The 20,380-nt window shown below is 48.5% G+C and overlaps 1 protein-coding gene across 4 annotated transcripts in view; it reads left to right on the forward strand.

Moving 5' to 3' along the window:
- OPCML (opioid binding protein/cell adhesion molecule like) overlaps positions 1-20,380 on the forward strand; it is a 337,395-nt gene that overhangs the window by 84,899 nt on the left and 232,116 nt on the right. The gene's annotated exons all lie outside the window — the stretch shown is intronic.

Below are 20,380 nucleotides of genomic sequence, written 5' to 3' on the forward strand. Positions count from 1 at the left end.
GAGCATCATGCTCCACAAGTGGTTGCATCCCAAAACCCCTGGGGGACACGCTCCCACCACGCAGCACAGGGCTGTGACTTCGGGGACCTGCAGGAGGAAAGGTGCCACAGAGCCACCGTTTTTATTAACACCATGGAAGGTTGCCAGCCATAATTAAAGCCGTGAGAAGCTTGGCGGTCTCACTCCACAGAGCCTGGTACAAATATTTCTGTTGGGTTTGATCCATGCTGCTCCAGAGCCTCTTGGTTTCACCTCGCGCTGCCGAGCTGCGTGAGGTCTCTGTGAAGAACGTGAAGCCCTCGCCGAGGTGAAACAAGGCAAAGCTGACGTGATGTGAACGCTGATGAGGCAACCAAGTTTCTTCTCAGCAGGCCATAGTTTGCCTGCAAAGTTTGGGTAAATTGGATGGGAGTGAAGTAACTTGGAAAGTCAGTTCAGTAGCGCCTTGTGTGGGATTCGCCGGCATATTTCCCGCATCTTCTCTGTCTCGGGGAGGAGGAGTGTGGGGAAGGAGGTGGGGAAGAGCAGACTAAGAAGAGGAGGCAACCTTTCGTAACTGCGTAGAGATGTCTCTCCTCCTTCCCCACTCTTGCAGGAGCCATCTGCTGCAGCTCAGCAGGCTTGAGCCCAGTCAAACTGTTTTCTCCCCCTGCCTCATAAATTCCTTCTTGCAACTTCAGGCAGGTGTCAAAGTCTTGGTTATAAATGCACCCTTTGGAGAACCTCTTGGCAAACATGGTTTCTTTAGGGACAGAGTTATTTCATGGCTCGTGCTGTTAGCTCCATAAAAACACAGCTGTGGTAGGTGCCCAAGTTTCTCCATGGTCACTAAGGAGATATGGGGGACTTAAGAGTTGGTTCTCACTCCTTGCACCTCTCTGGTGGTGCTGGAGGAAACTTGGAGGATTTGCTTGGCTGACAACCTTTTAAAAGACAAGATCTTCCTGACGTAATGCTTGCTGGGGTTTTAGGAGAAAATCTTCCCATTTGAGCAAAATCTGAACAAAGGGACCAACTTAGAGCTCTTTTCAGGCTCTTACCCTTAAATTTTGAAGGTGACTTTAATCAGCTCCTGGAGGAATTGTCCCACCCTTGGCAAACTCAAGGGGATTGAGATGATGATTTAACCTCCACACAACAGAAACATTTGGTACAGGACATAGTAGCTATGATATCATCCCTGTGACAACAGATGACTCATCCCCAAGATGATGAGAACCTCCCCTGAATTCCTAAAAGTCCTCTCTCATCCACACTACTGAGCCCAAGCTGTTGGATCCAGCCTACAGACACAGTCCTGCTGTCCCATTCTGTGAATCAAACACACCCCAGAGCGCCACAACCACAGATTGATGGTGGCTTTCTTGAAATCACCACGGTTTTCCTCAACAGCACCTCCCCAGCTGCATGCAGTGGGGTTAAGAACGGAGAAAGGGATGAAGAACTCTTCCATCTGCTGCCCCCCTCTCCTTGCACACCCGAGGGGAGGGCGGTGGTGGGGGCACAGCCGAGGAGCCCGTGGGAGGTGGCTCGGGGGGCTGTGGGCATGCAGGGTATTTTTAACGCCGCTCCCCGAACGTGCAGCCGGCACCGGCAGAAAGTGCCAGATTGCCAGCCCAGCCAAGAATTCCAGGCTTGTGAGCTGTTGGGGAGGGAGACGAGGCGTGAATTCAGGGAGCCGAGCTTTTTTTCTTTCCCAGAGGGTGCAAAGAGTGAGCTGGAGCGTCCCTCCATAGACGTGTGCTCTTGCACCAGGCGGGGACATCCCTGCTCGCCCCAGCTGTGGGCTTGGGGTCATCCCCTCCAAAATATCTCCTGTTCACCCACCCCCTCCTCATGGCCATGCAGCAAGGTGGCCTCAGCCCATCTTGGGTCCCTGAGCATGTTCATGTGCTGAAGTGGTACCAGTCCAGCTCCTGTTTGTCCCCCAGAAGGAGACAGATGACAGCCAGGAGCTGAAGCCAAGCTGGTTGATTCCTCTGCTGCAGCACAAACAGATTTTGTGCTTGTTCCTGACCTAGAAACGGGGCCAGCCACCTCGAGGTGAAGAGCTCTGCATCCTCTTACCCATCCCTGGAGCCTTTTAATCTTTTGAGCTGAAGATCTTTTGATCTGAGCAGCTCTGTAGTGCAGGCCAGGCTGGCCAGGAGGTGTTGAATGTTTAAAAACCCTGGGCTGCTCTCGCTACAGGGGAGTGATGCAGGCTTAAAAACAGGTCTGGTTCCAACTGTGTCTGGTCAGGGGATGGGGGAGGACAAGGACACCTGGCAAATACTTGGGTGCCAGGCAGCAGCGTAATATCCAAAGGTGTGACTCAAGAGAAGTGCCTCAGGCTAGAGTAGCATCCCTGGGGCTTGGGGCTGCTCCTTGGGATGGGAGTAAGGACTGAATTAATCCCTGCTAAACCTCTGATTTCCTTAGGAAACCCCTGCCTGCTTCTCAAACTGGTCAGCAGTGCCTGAGTATCCCCAAGGGTTGAGATAAAAGCTTGGAAAGACCACCAAGGATCAGGAGCTGCTGTCCTTGGGGTGCTGGCAATGCACCCCCCTGAATTGTGCTGCTTGGGGGAGACCCTGGCAACTGATGCCACAACCTTCCAGTCACCACAGAATACTCCATTTCCAGCCTCCCAAGCTGCACATTGGAATAATCTCTTCAGCAGCCAGGAGGACTTTTTGGAGAGCTGTTATCTTGCTCCTGGTGCACTGGATTTGAGTAGCTGAGATATCTGTGTAATGCTTCTCCTCCTGATGCAAACAGGCCCCATTTCCTGGCAATTCAGGGGTTTTAGGGGATGCTGCTCTGGCTTGAGAAGGGAGCAGTGGTCTGGCAGAGCACAACCTTGGACTCTGACCTCACAGAGCCTTTGCACAGCATTTGCTGCCTAATGAGGCTTAGGCAGCAGCCTGGGAGCTGCGTGGCAGATCATTGCAGGAAGATCAGCTATTATTGGAGTTGGTGCAGATGATCTAAGCGATGATTTGCTTCTCTCTCAAAATACAATTAGGCACTTCCACCAGCTCAAAGGAGAGTAAGGGCCTGAACTATTTGTGGCTTTGTGCTGAGGGAGCAGAAGAGTGAGTGCTCCTGGTCTGGACAGCTCCAGATGAGCTTTGCCTCGTGGTGGCTTTTGTTAGCAACGCTCAGATAGAGCTCTGTGTTGTGTGTCTACATTTTTAGCTCCATCAGATTTGCAGCTGTGCCCCAAGTATGGGGTGAGGTGCTGGAGGCAGAGGATGGGCATTGATGGAGTCAACTGAGTCCATCCACAACATGACAGCAGCAGGGAAGGGGGAGAAAAAACTGACTTGGCAGAATCCAGCATAGAGAGGTTGTTATTTAGTTCCTAGAGTGGGAGAAAGGCTGCACACAGCTGCATTTCTTCCCTTCTCTCTGGCTGGTGGGGATGTGATGGTTTGGGCTCTGCCCCCAGAACTGCTTCTCTGCTCAGCAGGAGCTAAGGAGCAGTTTTGTCAGCTGGCATACTGCCTCCTGCACTCACTGAGGTATGCTGGCTGCAGCCTTGCTCCTTTGCAGGTGAGCTCTGCCTCATCAGGAGCCAGTACCATGCCAAGAAGATGCTTGTGTGAGATTATTCCCAGTCTGGTACCCAACCCTGGGTGCCTTAAAGGAGATTTCCTCTCTCTGCACTGTACTTTGCCTTTAAACACTCCTGCCTGGTAGTTGCTGCAAGTGTGAAAGCACTTCAGGTCAACTGGTGTTTCTGAACACCTTAATTAAGTGCTTTTTGCTTCTATTGAGCCCCTGCCCTTAAAAACCAGCCTTGAAATTGCTACATATAACTAACACCTTAAGGTTGCTTTATCACCTTAACTTTCTGCTTACAGGTTCATTCTTCCTGGAGCAATCCCTTCTGCCTGCCCACCCCTGCTTGTACTGGGATCTCCCTGGAAGGGCTGCCCCACATCCCTTCCCTGCTAGATCTTTCTGCCCCTCCTTCCTTCCAGGCTGTCTGTAAAAACAGGATCAGGGGAGTGTTTTGAGGGGTGTACTTTGGGCTCCTGGGGCTTTGGTGTGGGCAGCATCTTTGGGCTGTGGTTGGTATCGTGGTGAGGTATGGATGCAGGGAAGATTTGTAAGATTCTATCCTGATTTGAAAGACAGGTGCCTGCCAATAAAGGCAGAAGCTTCTCTTTGAAATGGAGAATGTAAACCTGCTCACTCCAAATTATTATTATAATTTTGAAATTAAGGGGCTCTCAGGCAAAGATATGGGAATTAGGAATAACAGTTCTTTACTAGGAAAATTAAAATAGAAATGCAGTATTACAAAGAACAGTCCCAAATCCACTGACAGAGTTAGAATCCAAGCTGGTGGTGGCAGCAGTCCCATTCAATGGTGGCTGCATCCTCCTGCAGTGGCAGATGTGGTTCAGCTGGAGCAGTGCTCCTGTAGAAGGTGCAGTTTTCCTCTGAAGGTCCAGGGATGATGTGGAAAGGTCTGGCTTTCCTCTGGAATCCAGTGGAAAGACAAAATAACTTGCTGTTCAAAAGCTCAGTTTTTCTCTGGGTAGGAAGGGTTTGGATCTTCCCCCTGGCTGGAGCATCTCCCAGTGGGATGATGGAATTTTATCAGTCATGCAGTGGGACTCAATGGCCATGAACAGGAGATATCTCCTGGAGGGAGGATGGGCTGTGGGAAAGATAAAGATGATTGCCCCAGCTGGTTTAAAGATGGCCCATTAGCAGATAATATGTGCCAGGAGATAAAGATCACTGCCACACCCAGTTTTTAACAATGGCCCATTAACAGGAGATATCTCCTGGAGGGAGAATGGGCTGTGGGAAAGATAAAGGTGATTGCCCCACCTAGTCTTAAAGATGACCCATTAGCAGATAATATGTGCCACAGAGATAAGGAATCACCACCCCACCTGGTTTTAATAGAATACACATTTCTGGCCACATCCTATATTGCAACCCAAGACAGGTTCCTACTTTTCCCTGCTGTGGGTTGGACCCTATGGTAGTATCCCAATGCACAACACTGTCCCCAGCTCTCCTGCTGTCTTCCCTTTCCCTTCCCCTCTGCTGTTCAGAGCAGTTCCATGTTTTAGGCTGTAACCACCATGCATTGTGAATTTCCATAAAGGACGTGTTGTGGAAGGGAATTGTATTGTATATGCTGGCTGCATGCTTCCTTTTAAACTATACCCCTGTCACCAGGCAGCTTTCTACAGGTTGGTTGCAGAGTGAACAGCTGAGAACCTGTGGGAAGACCCAAATGGCACTTAAATTATATTTGCTCTTTGATTTCGAAGACATTTAGTACCATTTAATAGAATCAGAATGCAATTTAACTCTGCCAAGTGGGGGAGGCCGCCTCGGGAGAAGTGACACTGCCATAGCTGGGGAAACAAAAAAATTTAAGTGAGCAAAACAGCAGGGTCGCATTTACTATCCGGGTAATTATTATTAAATAAAGAGCAGAGTGGGACTGTGTCTATCAGCCTCCCCGAGCACTCCAAGTGGCATTAACCACTTCAGGGCCGTGGGATGCTCCGGGTTAGGAGCACTCCGGGGACACTCGAGGCGTGGCAGCTGGAGAGGCTGTTGATCGTCAGCCCGAATTAACCGGGAGCGTTTAAGCGGAGCTTAAGTGCTAATGGTCCCGTTAGCCCGGCTGGGCTCCCTCCCCCGAGCCGGCAGCAGCACTTCACTGCCGATATTGTTTTCTCCACCAGGAGCTGGTTATTAAAAAAATGATGCAGGGAAAGGGACAGGAGCTGAGCACATCTTGGAGACAGCTCCACAGGGAGGTCTGGCTTTGCTGCCTTCCTGTCTGGCTACAAGGATGATGAAGACTTCTTCTTCGAGTTTAAGCATTTTCAATATTTTTCCTCCTTTATTTATTTTTTCCACCGTTTTCTGGTGTTGCTGTTTATTTGGCTGTTTGGTTTTTGTTTTTGTTTTTTTTTCACGTTGCTGTTGGGGATTTTGCTTGCGTTTTTGATTTTATTTTTAACTTTAAACTGTCCATTTCAGCCGCCAGGATGCCTTAGGTTTGGCAGCACTAAGTTCTCTGCAGTGAGGAGCAGTTAAGCCCGGCCTGGCTGCCTGGCAGTGCCCTGCTTAATTTAAGATTTTTGGGCAGGTCTCCAATGCAGCGAGACAACGCCGTGGGCGGCCGATTCCCAGCCGTTGTTCCCTGCCTGTTTAAAGGAGATAATAGCACTTCCCAGCCTCACCGGGGGTTTGCAGAGCACGAGTCTATTAAAGATTGCGAGGTGCTAAAGATGCTTTGCTGATTGGGGCTATACAAGGAGCTGAGGTATCTGGTTTAGGGGAAGCTTTGCAGCTGTGAAATCAGAAGATTGTCTTTCTCATTGCCTTGTGCCTGGAAATCAGATTGAGTTGTTAGAATTTTATTTTTGCCTGAAAAAAAATTTACAGTAAACTGGGAGATAACTTATGTGTGGTGATGGTACATTGCGTTCCTTGAGCATGTTTTGGCTTCTTCCACAGCAGGGAAACACTCCCAAATTGCAGATGTGGAAACTGAAACACTGAGGGTCGAGGTGATGGAGATCACCTGGACCAAAAGGATGTTGGAGCTGTCTTGCCCTCATTATTCTGCCATCCATCTGGAGACCAGCAGGTCAGCAGATCCCAGGATGTGCTGGATGGGAATTGTGGAGAGGAAAGGTCCCCCCTAAAATGGTCAGCAGTCATTTCTGCTTCTTCCAAACCACCCAAAATCCTGCTCACAGCAGCTCTGGGTGTCAGTGGGGATGTGCAGGCAGAGGCTGCAGCTCCAAGATGAGTTTTCCCTGGAAAACCTGGAGCCCTTGTGCCATTATGACAGATGCAGGTCTCCATCCCTCCACTAGTATTAGGTGTGAATTTATGTCTGCATCTCTCAAACAGCTTGATATATCCAATCCTCCTGGATAAAGGCAAAGGATTGAATTATTTCCAAAGGACAATATTTCATTTCCTATAAGTGCCTTAATCTCGTGAGTAAATATTACAGCTTTGTGCTATAATCCCTAAGCTGGTATATCTCTTCCCTTCCCAGTTACCTTTTGTGTTGATTTACATTTAATATGTTGCCATTAAATCTCTTTCTCTCCCTGAGGCCTATTATAAGTGCAGTATTTATTCTGTTGAGTCTTTTTTAGTCACATTTCTATTGTATTCTAATGTGCTCACACAAAAGACTGCTGGGCACATTCCTGGGATATTTGCATCTTTTTCTTCCCTAATTTTTTTTTTTTTTCTGAAAACACATGGTGGTTTGGCCCTGCACCCAGAGATTCCTCATACAGATGGGATTCCTCAAGGATATCTTCTCTGCTAACTCCTGGGCTTTCCTGGTCTGCCAGTCCTGCTCCCAGGAGGAGCATCCTGCCTGGTAGAACTGAGCATCCTGATCTGTGGGAAAAAATCCCTGAATCAGCCAGGGAGATCTCTAACGCATTTTATCCTTTTGCTCAGACTTTGCATGAACCACCTCACTCATTAGGCTGCACAAGGAGAGGTTTTCTGCAATTTGCAGGCAGGAAAGGCTGGTTGGAGAGCTGGCTGGGGTGTTTAAGGGCATGACATGGCAGGGGGTGCAATAGCTGCAGGTAAGTTTTGGGAGAGAGTGGGGATTTTTTGTCTCCTTGATATAATGATGGGTCTTTCTAACCATCTCCTGGGGTATCTGAGGGTCTCTGCAGCAAAACTTCGGGGAGAGGAGGAGGCCACAAAAATTTTCCTGAGCTGGGAACCTCCCCTGGGTGATGGTTTTGGGGGTGGGTGAGAGATGTTGTGGGTTTTGGGGTGCAGGAGGATCAGAGGCTGTGGGAGGCTGGGGAGAGGCACAACTCCATTCCCTTCTAGGGGTGGGGAAACTGAGGGAGGTCACCCCACTTTCTAATGGGAAAGGGAGAGTTCATCACCCCTAAAAGAACAGAGGAAAGCAGAGAGCTGGTAAGGGAAACCCAAACCCCTCCTGTCCCCCTGCTCTCAGCACCCACCCTCAGTGGGCACTGCTCATTCTTCATTCTGCCTGATTCTGGGGGGCTGTGTCTCTATTTTCCAGGCTTTGGAGGGAGGTGTGGGAGACTGGGGGTCTGTGCTGCCTGGGTTGCTGATTTCTGTGTGCAAATCCCTGTATTTTCCCATGTCCCTGTTCTTTTCTCAGCTGTCCCCTCGATATAATAGCTTTGCTCCTCTCTAAAGTGCCTGGATCTCTACAGATTAAGGGTGCTCAGCAGAAGCTATTATTATTGTGATGCTTTTATTGCATAGAGAGACTTAGACATTAAAGGACTCCTTCAGCTGAGGCTTTTAGAGGTAGAGAAGATTGGCCAGAGCAGATTTGGGTGCAAACATCCACCCCAAGAGACAACCTGCAGCAGCAAAGAGCTGAGCTCATCTGCCTGGCTTGGAGGAGAGGCTCATGCTCAGACTGCAGATTTCCAGCAGATTTCTGAATGTCAGCTCTCCTCTGGAGCATCCCTGCCCATGGGAGGCAGGGATAGGCTTCCCCCCCTCCCTGCCTTTGCAGAAGGTGCTGCTGAAAAGCAGGAGGTGACACAGAGCTGTAGGTAAACCCTGTCCCACTTGGCTGGGACAAAAATCATGTAATTATTGGCTAATGGTTTTAAGCAGGTTAAAAGTGTGCTCAAGCCTGGGTGTCTCCTATCACCTTACCACCATCACCTCTACTAAGGACAGGTCTTGTGGTAGAGCCACTGCCAGGTCCTTTCTGGGACCATCAGCATGGATTAAACATCCCAGAGAAGCCTTTCCCTACAGGACTGGAGTCTGGGATTAAGGTTCTGTAAGATGCAAAAGCAAAGGAGCACGAACAAATATCCAGGGGTAGTGACAAAATGGCTGCATTTGAGCTGTGCCAATGAGGAGAACAACAAAGGAGGGAAAAACAAACGTTGGCTGTTGGGGGACACGGGGAAACTATGCTTTTATCTCCTTTAAAATCACTCTGCTCTGTTTGGTTTTTAAATCTTCCTTCCGCACTGGAGTCATTCTGCTACTACGTGCAAAGCTACCGGGGGACTTGGAGGAAGAGGGAAAAAAATTAATTGAATCCTTAGGTTTGAGTGATGGCTACTCTGAGAGCTTGTCAACCTGATGGTAAATCTTGGGGGTGTTAATTGCTTTGAAATCCCTTTCCTCTCGTCAGCAGTTCCCCACCTTCCCTGCAGTCCCGTTTCGCTTGTTTGCAGCCCACAGCGAGCTGCCCGTGCACAGCTCTGAGCATCCAGGGGAGGCTGGGGGTGAGAGGGAGGGATGCCTTCTCCTTATTCCCTTTCCAATGGCTCCTGTTTGCTGATAAGGTTAATTGATTTCTTTTGCTTTAATTAACGAAATTCAATTTCCGCTTAATGAGAAAGATTTTGGTGTGACACGTGTAAATGGCGAAGTGAGGAGTGCCAGGCGAGAGGGGAGGGGGGAGCAGCCTGTGTGTGGGCAGGCAGGGAGGGAGGTGGGGCCCCTCATCCTGGGCATCCTCCTTGTGTCCCCAAAAGTGAGGAGCAGCCCATTGCTGCATCCTCTGTGGCACCCAGGATCATCCCCAAACATCCTCTGCAGTTTGGTGCAGCTTTGACCTGTTCAGGCAGAACTGACTCTAGGATGGATCATGGAATGGTTGGGTTGGAAGGGACCTTAAAAGTCATGGCATTCCATGGGCAAGGATACCTTCCCATACCCCAGGTTTCTCCAAGCCCTGTCCAACCTGGCCTTGTACACTTCCAGGGATCCAGGAGCAGCCACAGCTGCTCTGGGTGGCTCCTCATCCTCACAGAGAAGAACTTCCACATATCTGACCCAGCCATCTCCTTTTTGGGCCCATGGCTCCCTTGTTTGTGATGAAATTGGGATCAACAGGAGAGGAGCGTGGGGGGAAGGAGGACAGCAGAGAGAGTCACTTCTCATCAAGTTGATCAATCTTTCTGCTGTTGAAGCCTCTCAATGAGTTGAATGTGATTTTCTCTGCCTTACGCGCAAGGTGGAAGTCGATCGCTTTCAATTTTCAGCATGCAGAACTGGCACTCTGTCAAGCTCCTGCCTTGCATAACCATGATTGCTGCTGGTGAGGGCTTCCAGCACACCCAGAGCTGTGCTGGGAGCAGGGCTGGGTGTGGGCAGCATCCCCTGCCTGGGAGCTCTGGCCAGGCTGATCCCTCTGGTCACTGCATGGGGTGAGATGCAGGGAAAGGGAGAGTGAAATCTCCTCATGAGGCTGAAAAAATGCTGGGCTGGGCTGTGAGGGGGCAGTTGTGACAGCACAACGGGCCTGATCACCCCAGGATTCCAAACCCAGAGCCCTGAGAGCGTGAAGCTCATTGCACATCAGCCCAGGGCTCTGCAGCTCTGTGGTCAGGGAATGGGGTAGTGCTGGGTGGCATTAACCTGTCTGGGAATGTGGAGAAGCTCTTGGTGCCTTACAAATTCCCATTTCCCATGAAAGAATCCCAAAGGAGGATAGAACAGGCATTGGCAGGGAGTTTGGGACATTATGTTGTCAGCAGCTTGGGGTGTGAGCGTGGCCTGGAGCCTCCTGCCTGCCACAGGGGCCAGAGGCTGCAGATAAGAGAAAGTGATTTCTGGTTTTAATTAACTGAGCTTTCATTTCAGGATAAACAAAGGCCGTGTTTGTGTGCTGACAGCTGGCTGTCCTTCTGGGTCAGATAAGAAGGCAAGTTATTGCCTCCAAGCTCTGAGAGAGACCAGGAGAGAGTCCAAGGAGCAGGAAACTGAACAAATGCAGGGTGGACCTACACGGGCTGCAGGGCTGGGCTATTGTGTGTGTTAAATAGAGATTCTTGTGCCTATTCATCCTCCTGCCCCTGGGTAGGAGCTGCTGTCCTGCCATTGTCCCAGCAAATCCCTAAACCAGTGGCAAGCGTGTTGTGGCGGGCAGCCAAGGCTTCCTCTGCAAAGCTGGAGTGTTCCCGAGGGCTTTGCTGGCTCTGGGAAGGATGATTGCACATCCCTGCATGAGCTCTGTGATTTCTGAGTCTGCTGGTACCCTGAGGATGAAACTGTCCCTGGGATGTGTTCCAGGGAGAGGAGGGAATTGCCCCGAGGCCAGGCACTGGTTTGATTTGGCAGCCCTGGGTTTGGCTGGAGCAGAGGCTCCTTGAGGAGGATCAGGCAGTGCCAGGCTCCCCAGTTCAGTGTCCCCTCCCAGGTGATCGAAGCGTTCAGAGACCTGAGAAACGCCAGCATCCCAAGCATCCTGTCCTAAAGAGCACATTCCATGGGGAAAACATGGAATTCCACCTGCTGCTGCAGGGAGGGAGGAGCAATTAAAGAGATGGAGGAGTGAAAATGTCTCTGCATGGCTGAGGATTCAGAAATTCAGCCAACCTCTGTGGCACCTCTCCCCATCCTGGTAGGGACAGCATGTGCTGCTGTTCACTGCTGTGTTCTGGCTGAGCAGAGGATGGGGAGAACTATATTTTGGCAAGGATGGGCTCCCTGTGGGTGCCATACCCAGGTGTAGGTGTCTGTGTGCACTTCTGGTGGATCCAAGCACCAGGACAGCACCTCCAGGTCTCTGGAACTCTGCACAGCAAAAAGCAAACAGCAGGGTCAGCAGATGTGCTGCACATCTGGGCAGGGGACAGGGAGCTGAGAGCCTCCTGAACTGCCTGAGATCTCTGCAGATGAGTTCAGCTTTTGTCTGAGATGCTGAAAGGAAGATGGTGCTGGATGTTTTCTCATTTTAGAACATTTGCAAAATGTCTTTTGGTAGGTCAAAGTTTTCCATTACCTTTGTGAAAAATCCCAAAGCAAAGTCTGAGGTTTTCAGGCTGTGGCTCTTGCACATCATCCGTTCAAAACTAAAGTAGGAGTATGTTCATTTCTTAGCTAATTTTTGAATGAACTTTGTCCTTGTTCTTTTTCACTGGAGAGACAAAAGTAAAAAAAAAAAAAAACAACTTAAATGACTTTGTGGGATGTGGAGGGAAAAAGTTTGGTTTTCCTTTAATCTTCAGCAGTACAAGTTGGCAGTTTGAGTCCAGTTCCAGTGTTGGCACATTTTCTCTTTGTGCCTGATTTGAGGTGACCGCTCTAAGATCTGCTCTGGTTTCACATTCCTCAGCCTTGTGTTTTTGCACTTCCAAGACTGTGTGATGGATCTTAAGGAGTCTGCATTATATAGCCCTGTATCCATCTGTTGTCCTTACAAGTTAAACAGCTTGAAAAAAAAATGGATTAGAGCCTCAGCTCCTGTAATGAAGCAGCAATTTGTCTCCAGATCCTGATCCAGGTGTAGCAGAGCTAACGAGCCGGCTGGCCTTGAGCATCAGAGAATGTTAAATACAATTTTTTTTTTGTGGAGAAAAAGCTGGAGTGAGGAGGAGAAAGCAGCATTGGGAAGAAGGAGGGAGGGAAGGACAGCAAAGGTGGGAGAAATTGGGAACTGGGATGGGGATATCCCTGCTGAGCACTGGTCATGGAGCCAAGGTGGATCTCTGGTCACGGTGGATGTGCAGATTGTGCCTTGTGTCATCTCCAAGGTGTCTTTGAAGCAGTTGTTGACCATCCAGTGGTGTCACAGGTTATTGGAAACCTGGAGGGGAGGGGAAAGTCCTGCTAAAACCATCTGGCTGTTTTTCCTACCAAAGGATGCCAAGGCTTGTGTGGGCTGAACTGCTCAGCATCTCTTGAAGGGTGTGGATTAATGGGAGTGTCCCCCCAGTCCCTTCCTGCTTCTTTCCAGGGGAACTGCAGCATTATTAAGGCAGGTAAAAAAATGCCAGAGAGAAAATGAGAGGAGAAGGTCTCATTCCATTATGTGGGAGAAAATACTTCCCAATTAAAGAGAATGAGCTGAAAGTGAGATGTGGAGGGGAGAGGGAAGGGGGAATCGTGCAGCTCCTGGCAGAAACAGTCACCTTCAGTGGGGCTGATTTCCTGGAGCAGCCAGAAGAGAGGATGAGGATGGATGGATGGATGGATAGTTGGGTAATTTTTTTTTTTTTCTTATGGTGAGGAAGGTTTGGTTCTGAAAGCGAGAGAAGAGGGAGGGGAGGCCAGGTTGATGGAGATCACGTTTCATTCAATTTGGAGAAAAGGAGAGGGAGAAAAGAAGATGAGCCTGAAATGAGGCTTAATTTTAATGAAGAAAAATTCTCTGCTAAGTAAGGAGAGTTGAAAGGGAGGGGAGAGGAGGTTTTGAAAATGATAGGAGCCTGACACGCTATTGTGGTGGAGAGATTTCCTTTTCTTCCTTTTCCCTTTGGTTGGGGGAAAAAAAAACAGATAATAAAGACAGTGAAAGGTGGAAGAGAAAAGAGAGGAGAGATCTAATAAATGAGTTGCAACACCTGAGAAGAGATGGGCTCACTGCTGGGGGAGGTGGCTCAGGGGTCCTGCTCAGCACTCCATGGCTGCAGATGGCTTTTTTCCCTGCTTTACCTCCCACAGTGTGCCAGGCCTGCAGGGGCAGGGCAGGGCTCAGCCCAAGCCTTTTAATTGATTTTTAATTCATGGCTGACTCCTTTAATGGGTACCAGAGGGGCTTGAAGCACCCCAGGGGCCACCTGATGGATGGGGCCACAAAGTATGATGAACATGAGCCCTTTGCTGCTTCTTTGGGTGTTCTGGCTCTCCTGGGGGAGGATTCAGGGATTCACTGCCAGCACCATGGTGGGAAGCACAGAGCCAACCCTGGGCAGTCATGAACTGTAGCTGGCACAGTAAATCAAATCCCTTCCTGGCACCCAGGATGAATTTCTGGGCCCTTGGGACTTGATTGCACTTAGGATGTGCATCCCAGCTCATTCCCAGCTACTGATTTCCATTAGAAGAAGTTAAAAATACATGAATGGTGTCATTTGCATTATTTTCTTTGCCTTCTAATTGCAGCACCTTGCACACAACTGAGACTCAGTCACCACTGAGGGGAAGTTCAAGAGGGGGCTGATGCCAACTGCTGCCTCAGTGGGGTGGTTGGCAGGGCTGACCCAGTGAAATCCCTTTTGCAGGGGAATTTTCTTGCTCTGGGTGCTGATCTGAATGCACCAGGAGCCTCTGTGGTGGCACAAGCCCTTCAGATGCACTGGAAATATTTGGCTGAGCATTTCTTGCTGTTGTCATTCTGGCTGCCCTTGGTTTGGTGGGAATTACTGGGTATTTCATGGATTCTTTTTCCATCTGTTTCCCGGATTTCTGCTCATTCCCCAGATCTCCTGCCTGGCTTGTAGCTGGTGGGTACACAGGCTGAGAGCACCCAGGGAACTGCAGTTAAAAGCTCATCTCATCTTCTGCACGACTCACGCTGCAGAACTTGCTTGGTTTAAGGCTTATTAAAAGAACAACACATCCTCTGGGGACAAAGAAATCCATCTTGTTTCCAAATGCTTTTGTGGGGACAGATCCAAATGCTTGGCAATAGCAGGCCCGGGTGAAGCTCACATTCACTCATTTATTTCTTGCTCAGGTGACTGGCTTCATGCAGACTTCTTGTTCTTGATGAATAACACTTAGTCTTAAAGTAGTATTTGTGTAAAGCTGCTGAAGAAATTGGAGGCAAATTGCCTGCAATTGCTGGATCCTAATCAACAAGCAAACAAGAGAACTGCTCCCTCCCCTGTCCAAGCTGTCACCCTTCCTCTCCACAGAAGTGTTTGATAGTGCTCCCAAAAGCAGTGAAATGGTGACAATTCCATTTCCTGTGCTCCATCACTTTTCCCCTGGCCAGGACAAAGCTGAGTGGGGAGTGCCAGCCTATTCTGGAGCAATTTCTGGAGGGATGTGGGGAGGCTGGGACACTTTGGAAATATCTGGTTCTGTTCTGGGAAAATGTTCCCTTCCCTCTAATGGTGCCTAAAAAAACATCAGGAGAGGAACTGGTCTGTGGCTTCTGGGAGGCAGCTCTGAAAGGGGCTCTGTAATCTCAGACTTTGGACCTTTTTACTCCATAATCCAAGGCTTAGATCCTTGATTTGGTGTGGATGAGTTCCTCCTGCTCCCCTCTTTCCCCCAAATCCCTTCTCTTTGAAATAACACCTGCTCATATCCTTGTGTCTGTCATGGGGAGGCAGAAAGATCTTCTCATCACAAGGAAACGTGGCTTGCTTCAATCCCCCCCACTGCCACACATCCTCTTCCAAAATACTGCATAATGTCAGACTAAATCCTTATCAGAAATTTTAATGAGCAAAATAAAACCTGAAATCTGTGTGATTAAAATCAAATCTTCCCTCTTCTGCTCTGCTGGAGCTGGCTGCCAAAACAGAGGCACAATGCTGACAATGGGAGGCCCCTCGTATTTAATTACCTCTGGCTTCATCTGTGCTTTACAGAGATGTCCTCTGGTCCCTGCTGGGGCTCTGGAGAACCTCAAAGAACAAACAGAGGGTGGTTAAAGTGGTATCCACTAAAATGTGCCCAGAGAAGCCAGGGTGGCTGCCCCATCCCTGGAATTGTTCCTTCTAGGGAAGGTGTGCCTGCCCATGGCAGGGGGATTGGAACAAGATGATCTTTAAGGTCCTTCCCAGCCAAAAACATTGTGGAGTTCTATGTTTGACTGCTCTGTGCTTTGGAGATGGCCCAGTTCTGGTTCCAGGGAGAGTCCTGTATCTCCAGAAATCTCAAGGGACGAAGTTGGACAGTATTGATCCCAGATGTTGTTGTTTCCTTCCCCCATTGATGGCCTTAATTCTTGTGGGGGACTTTTCCATGGGTGGTGACTGCTCCTGGCTGCCCTGAGGACACTCCATCTGTCCACTCACCTCTCTGCCAAATTCCTTTTGACTTCCTCTGTCAGCCCTGCATCACCTGTGCTGCTCAATGCCCAGCTGTCCTTTCCTACTTCCTAGAGATTCCTTTTTGCTGCTTTGTCTGTCCTTGAAGTCACATCACAGCCCTTTTGTGCTTGCTGTTGGGCACCCTGTGCTGCCAAATGCCAAATCATCCAAGGGACCTCCCTTCAGAGCCAAGGTGGGGCTCACCAAAGGGAGGAGAAAAGGTGAATCCTGGTGTCTCTTGCTCTTGCCCACCTCCTTAGTGCTCTTCCAGCTCCACATCCTCTCTCTGTACTTGAAAAATCACCTTTCAACCCCTTTCCTTAAAAATAAAGAGTCTGTAGTGCCTTTCAGCCTCCCTGGGCACTCCTTGCACTGACTTCCAGTCAGAGATCCATGCAGTGCTGCAGTGAATTAATTGACTTCCTTCCCTGTTTCTTTCATTCCTGGATTAATTCCTTGAGTACCTTTCAAAATCATCATCAGACTTTCCCAAAGTCTCTTGAATTATGTCTTCACCCGTATCCTCTGTCGTTTGTCTCCTTCCAAGAGCCTGTTTCATTTCATTTGTCCTTCGAAGGAAGCGGGAGCATATTTCATGAGCCAGAGAATTGAATCAAATAGAAGAGAGCAGGGAGCACTCACCTGAGCTCAGACCTTTCCCCGCCAGAAAGAGAAAGAGATAATTAAGAGATACTCAGGAGGTGCAGCCAGCCCGTGTTTCTGGCTGGAATCCTGACTGGGTATCTCTGTCTGCTTTGCCCAGAACGCAGGATGCTTAAATTATCATAATTTAATGGCAATAATATGAGTATCCAGATAGGAATAACTAGTACAAATTCTGTGAAGTGAGCGGGAGAACTTTGGTCGCAATGACCTTGCTGTGTCTTAAAAGCTGATAAGCCACGATGGCTTGAGCTTGAGACAGTAATGAGGGGAATATATGCAGATGGCCAGTGTCCTCCTCAGTTCCTGTGACATTGTTCCCAAGCAGGTGGACAGCGCTGCTGTCGTGACTTGTCTCGTGGACAGCTGGCTCTGAAACGCTGCTGTGACAGTGGGACATCAACTCCTCTGCACTCCTCCACTTTCCCTTTCTTTTTTTGGTGTGGTTTGAGAGGCAGGAGTAATTATGCCAAGATTAGAGCGTTAATCATCATTTGCAAATGGGGGAGTTGTTCTGAGGAAGCAATAATATATTGAGGGGAAGTATGGATTGACTGACTTGGAGTCTGAGAGGAGCCATGCAACCGCCATCCTTCAAGCATACGTCTCCTTGACCTCGTGAATGTGCTGTGTGATGCTGGGTCAGAAATCTGTAAAACTCATTCGAGAAATCCTGTTTTGATTAATGTCAGTGTGGCCAGACATTCCCCCCTCCTCCAGAACCAGCCATGCAGTTTGCTGAACGTGCTGGGAGAAAAAGGCTCAGCTGCTGGTTTGTGGCACAGGTTGCTCTGTGCTGCACTTGATGTTCTCTAACATGTATCCTAGGGAAGCTGGGCTGGAATAAAGCAGCTTGTCTCAGAAAAGCATCATGAAACTCAATAGGAGGGCAGAGCTCCATGCCTGCAGTCCCCTCGGTTTTGTGGGTTTTTGCAGGAAGCATTTTTTAATGAAAAAAGAGCAGAAAAGAGATGCCTTATTGACATTTATTGTCTATTTGCCCTCTTCCAGAAGTTAAAGCTCCCTGGGATTGAAAATACAGATGGTCCCTGGAGGACCAGCATCTCCTTCCTCCTAATTTGATTTCTTTTGACAATAATAAGATATAAACCCACAATTAAATCCATATTAATAGATACAGCTCCAAAAGTCATGGGGGCTGTTGAATTAAGGTCCAGCCCTGCCTGGTCCTGAGTGCTTTTCCTTTCTGCTCAGCTGCACTGGGGGCTCAGGAGTGTGCAGGCTCTCACATGGGATGCTCAGCATCTTGCAGAGTTGGAGCTTTTAATTTTGCAGATCATCAAAGGCAAACCAATCCATCAATTATCAACGCTCCAGCTTGCTGCTGAGTAAATGAGAGTATTACGGTGTATCAATTAGCAGCATCGGATACCCTGAAATGATAACAGAGGAGCTTTCCAGACATGCCTGGCATCCCAGGCTGCAAATTGAGAGAGTAGGTGCCAGTGTGTGGCAAAATTTGGTGGGATTTTGGCTGTTGGGGAAGGGAGGGTGCTGGACTCAGGAGCTGGACTTCATGGGGAATGAAGAAAGGGATGCTCTTGGGTTGGTCCAAATCCCATCTCCTGTTCAAGGGTGTAGCTCTTGTGTATGGTAGTTGGTTGTAGTGGTTGACTGCTGAGAATCAAATTGTACTTGGAATGCAGACAGATTTGGGATGTTTGTGCACTTTTGAAGGTATTTACTTCAGTATTGCCAGATCAATAGAAAATCCAGCTAAAGGAGCAGCACTCCTGACCTCGTGCTCTGCAGTCTGTGCCCTCTTCCCCCTCTTTTCCTCCACATTCAGAGTGTGACATGAACAAGCTTATTGGAAATGTTCCTCTGGATTTCCCACAGCTGCAGGAGCCATCCCTAATTCTTCAGCATCCTTTGGGAAGTGTGTGTATGGCACAACAATGAGTCCTGGTCCCTGCACAATACTCAGTGATGGTTTGTCCTGCATCCCTCAACTTCATCACCACCAGGCTCTCATTATCTGTTCAGATTGATGCACTTGTACTCCTTTTATTTATTTATTATTCTTTATTCAGCACATTAAGTAGAGCTTGGTGAATAACACATTTTTTTGCTCATTTGCTGGATGACAAAATTCCTTTTTTTACAAAAAAGGAGAAGTGGAAAGCTCAGCCCCACTCCCTGCAAACACCACTGCTTTGTTTAGATTTCATTTATTTAAATATATTCCGAAAGTGCTTGAATAAAACAGAAGGAAACCCTGTGATGGGCTTTTGAACCTAATGCTCTGCATGTTTTTGTGTTTCAGTATCTTTTGAAGTTGTTAAATTCTTCCCCTTTCTGAAGCAATCCAGTAGGTTCAACCCAAGAATTGTTTAGGGTCACCAAACTTTTGGTTTCTAGAGAAATATTTTTGATAGTTTAGGTTTCTCTTCCTCGTAGTTAAGAAAATGAGTCTTGCATCCTTTCATGATGTGGGGATGGAAGGATTTTGCCTTTGAGGTTTGTGCTGCTGCTGCAAGAAAACGTGGAATGGAACCAAAGTTAAAGGGGGAGGGTCTGGAGATCGTATGAGAAGCAGAGGAGGGAACTGGGAGGGCTCAGCCTGGAGAAAAGGAGACTCAGGGGGGACTTTCTGTCTCTGCACAACTCCCTGACAGGAGGGGCAGTGAGGGAGGGTCAAGCTTTGCTCTGGGGAACAGGGACAGGAGGAGAGGGAACAGCCTCAGGCTGGGCAGGGGAGGCTCAGGGTGGACAGCAGGAGAAATTTCCCCATGGAAAAGGAGGTCAGGGATTGGCAGGGGCTGCCCTGGAAGGTTTGGAGTCCCCATCCCTGGAGGTGTCCAAGGAATGCCTGGGCCTGACACTCAGTGCTCTGGCTGGGGACAAGGTGGGCACTGGGCACAGGTTGGACCCGATGGTCTTGGAGGGCTTTTCTAATGATTCCAAGAGTGATGATGCAGATATTAATTTAGCAGCTGATCTGTTCATTCCTCAGATACATTTTCCAAACAATTCCCCTGTGAATTCCTCTCACCAGTGGCTTTCAACCTCTCTGTTTCCATGGGGAAACAGAGTCACAGTGGTTGATCTGCCCAGCCTCAGATCAAGACTTGCTGGGACAAGGTTGCTTTGGTTTGCATCCAGCTGTTTGCAGCTGGCCGGCTGTGTGTGAGGAGGGATGTGCTGAAATCAGCCTGGGAGGATGTTTTGGGACATTAATGGTGGCCTGTGCTGAGGTGGCAGGAGCTGATGCTCCCTCCTGCATGTGCAAAGGCACCTGGCAGCATGTCCCAGACCTGCTGTCTTATGCCTAATATGTACAAAAAAAGCCTTAAATATTCCTGGTGTGTGATATTTTTAAGGAGTATTCATATGGCACTTCTCTTAACAGCTACAGCAGTGCACCTGAGGGATTAGAGGTAATCTTTGTCACAAGTGTTTAGTGCTTGATACACATGTTTATTATATATTTCAACTAAATTGGAGTCAATAAACTCTCTGCATAAATATAATGTCTCTGAACAAAACACACATCCCCTCCCCAAATAGGCCATTTGCTATGCCGGAGCTCTAAAGGGTTGCAGGGATGTCTGATTCTTACTTCTGTTGTAATTGGCATTAAAATATAATACCCTTCCTTCAAAGACGGGCTCCCATACTGTGAAAATGCCTTTTCTGTCCAGGCAGGGGCCAAATAATAGCAAATTATAAGCATGGAAAATATTTAGGGAAAAAAAAAAAAAAAAAAAGAAAAAGAAGAGGAAAGAGGACTGAATTATCAGAGCTGATCCATAGCTTGCAGTCTCGTACAATTTGTCTTTTGAATACACCATACGAACCAGCTATGAATAAAATCAGTCAATTTAACCCAAAATCAATGTTCTTTTGTAGAAGTGCTTAAAATCTAAGTGGAAGGGAAAGCTTTGAAGCTGCCTATCCTTTGGTAAACGCCTCACTTACTCCCCATTTGATTTTAGCAGAAAATCCTTCCATCT

This window comes from Erithacus rubecula (genome assembly GCF_903797595.1).
Source record: "Erithacus rubecula genome assembly, chromosome: 25".
In the NCBI taxonomy this organism is placed as follows: domain Eukaryota; kingdom Metazoa; phylum Chordata; class Aves; order Passeriformes; family Muscicapidae; genus Erithacus; species Erithacus rubecula.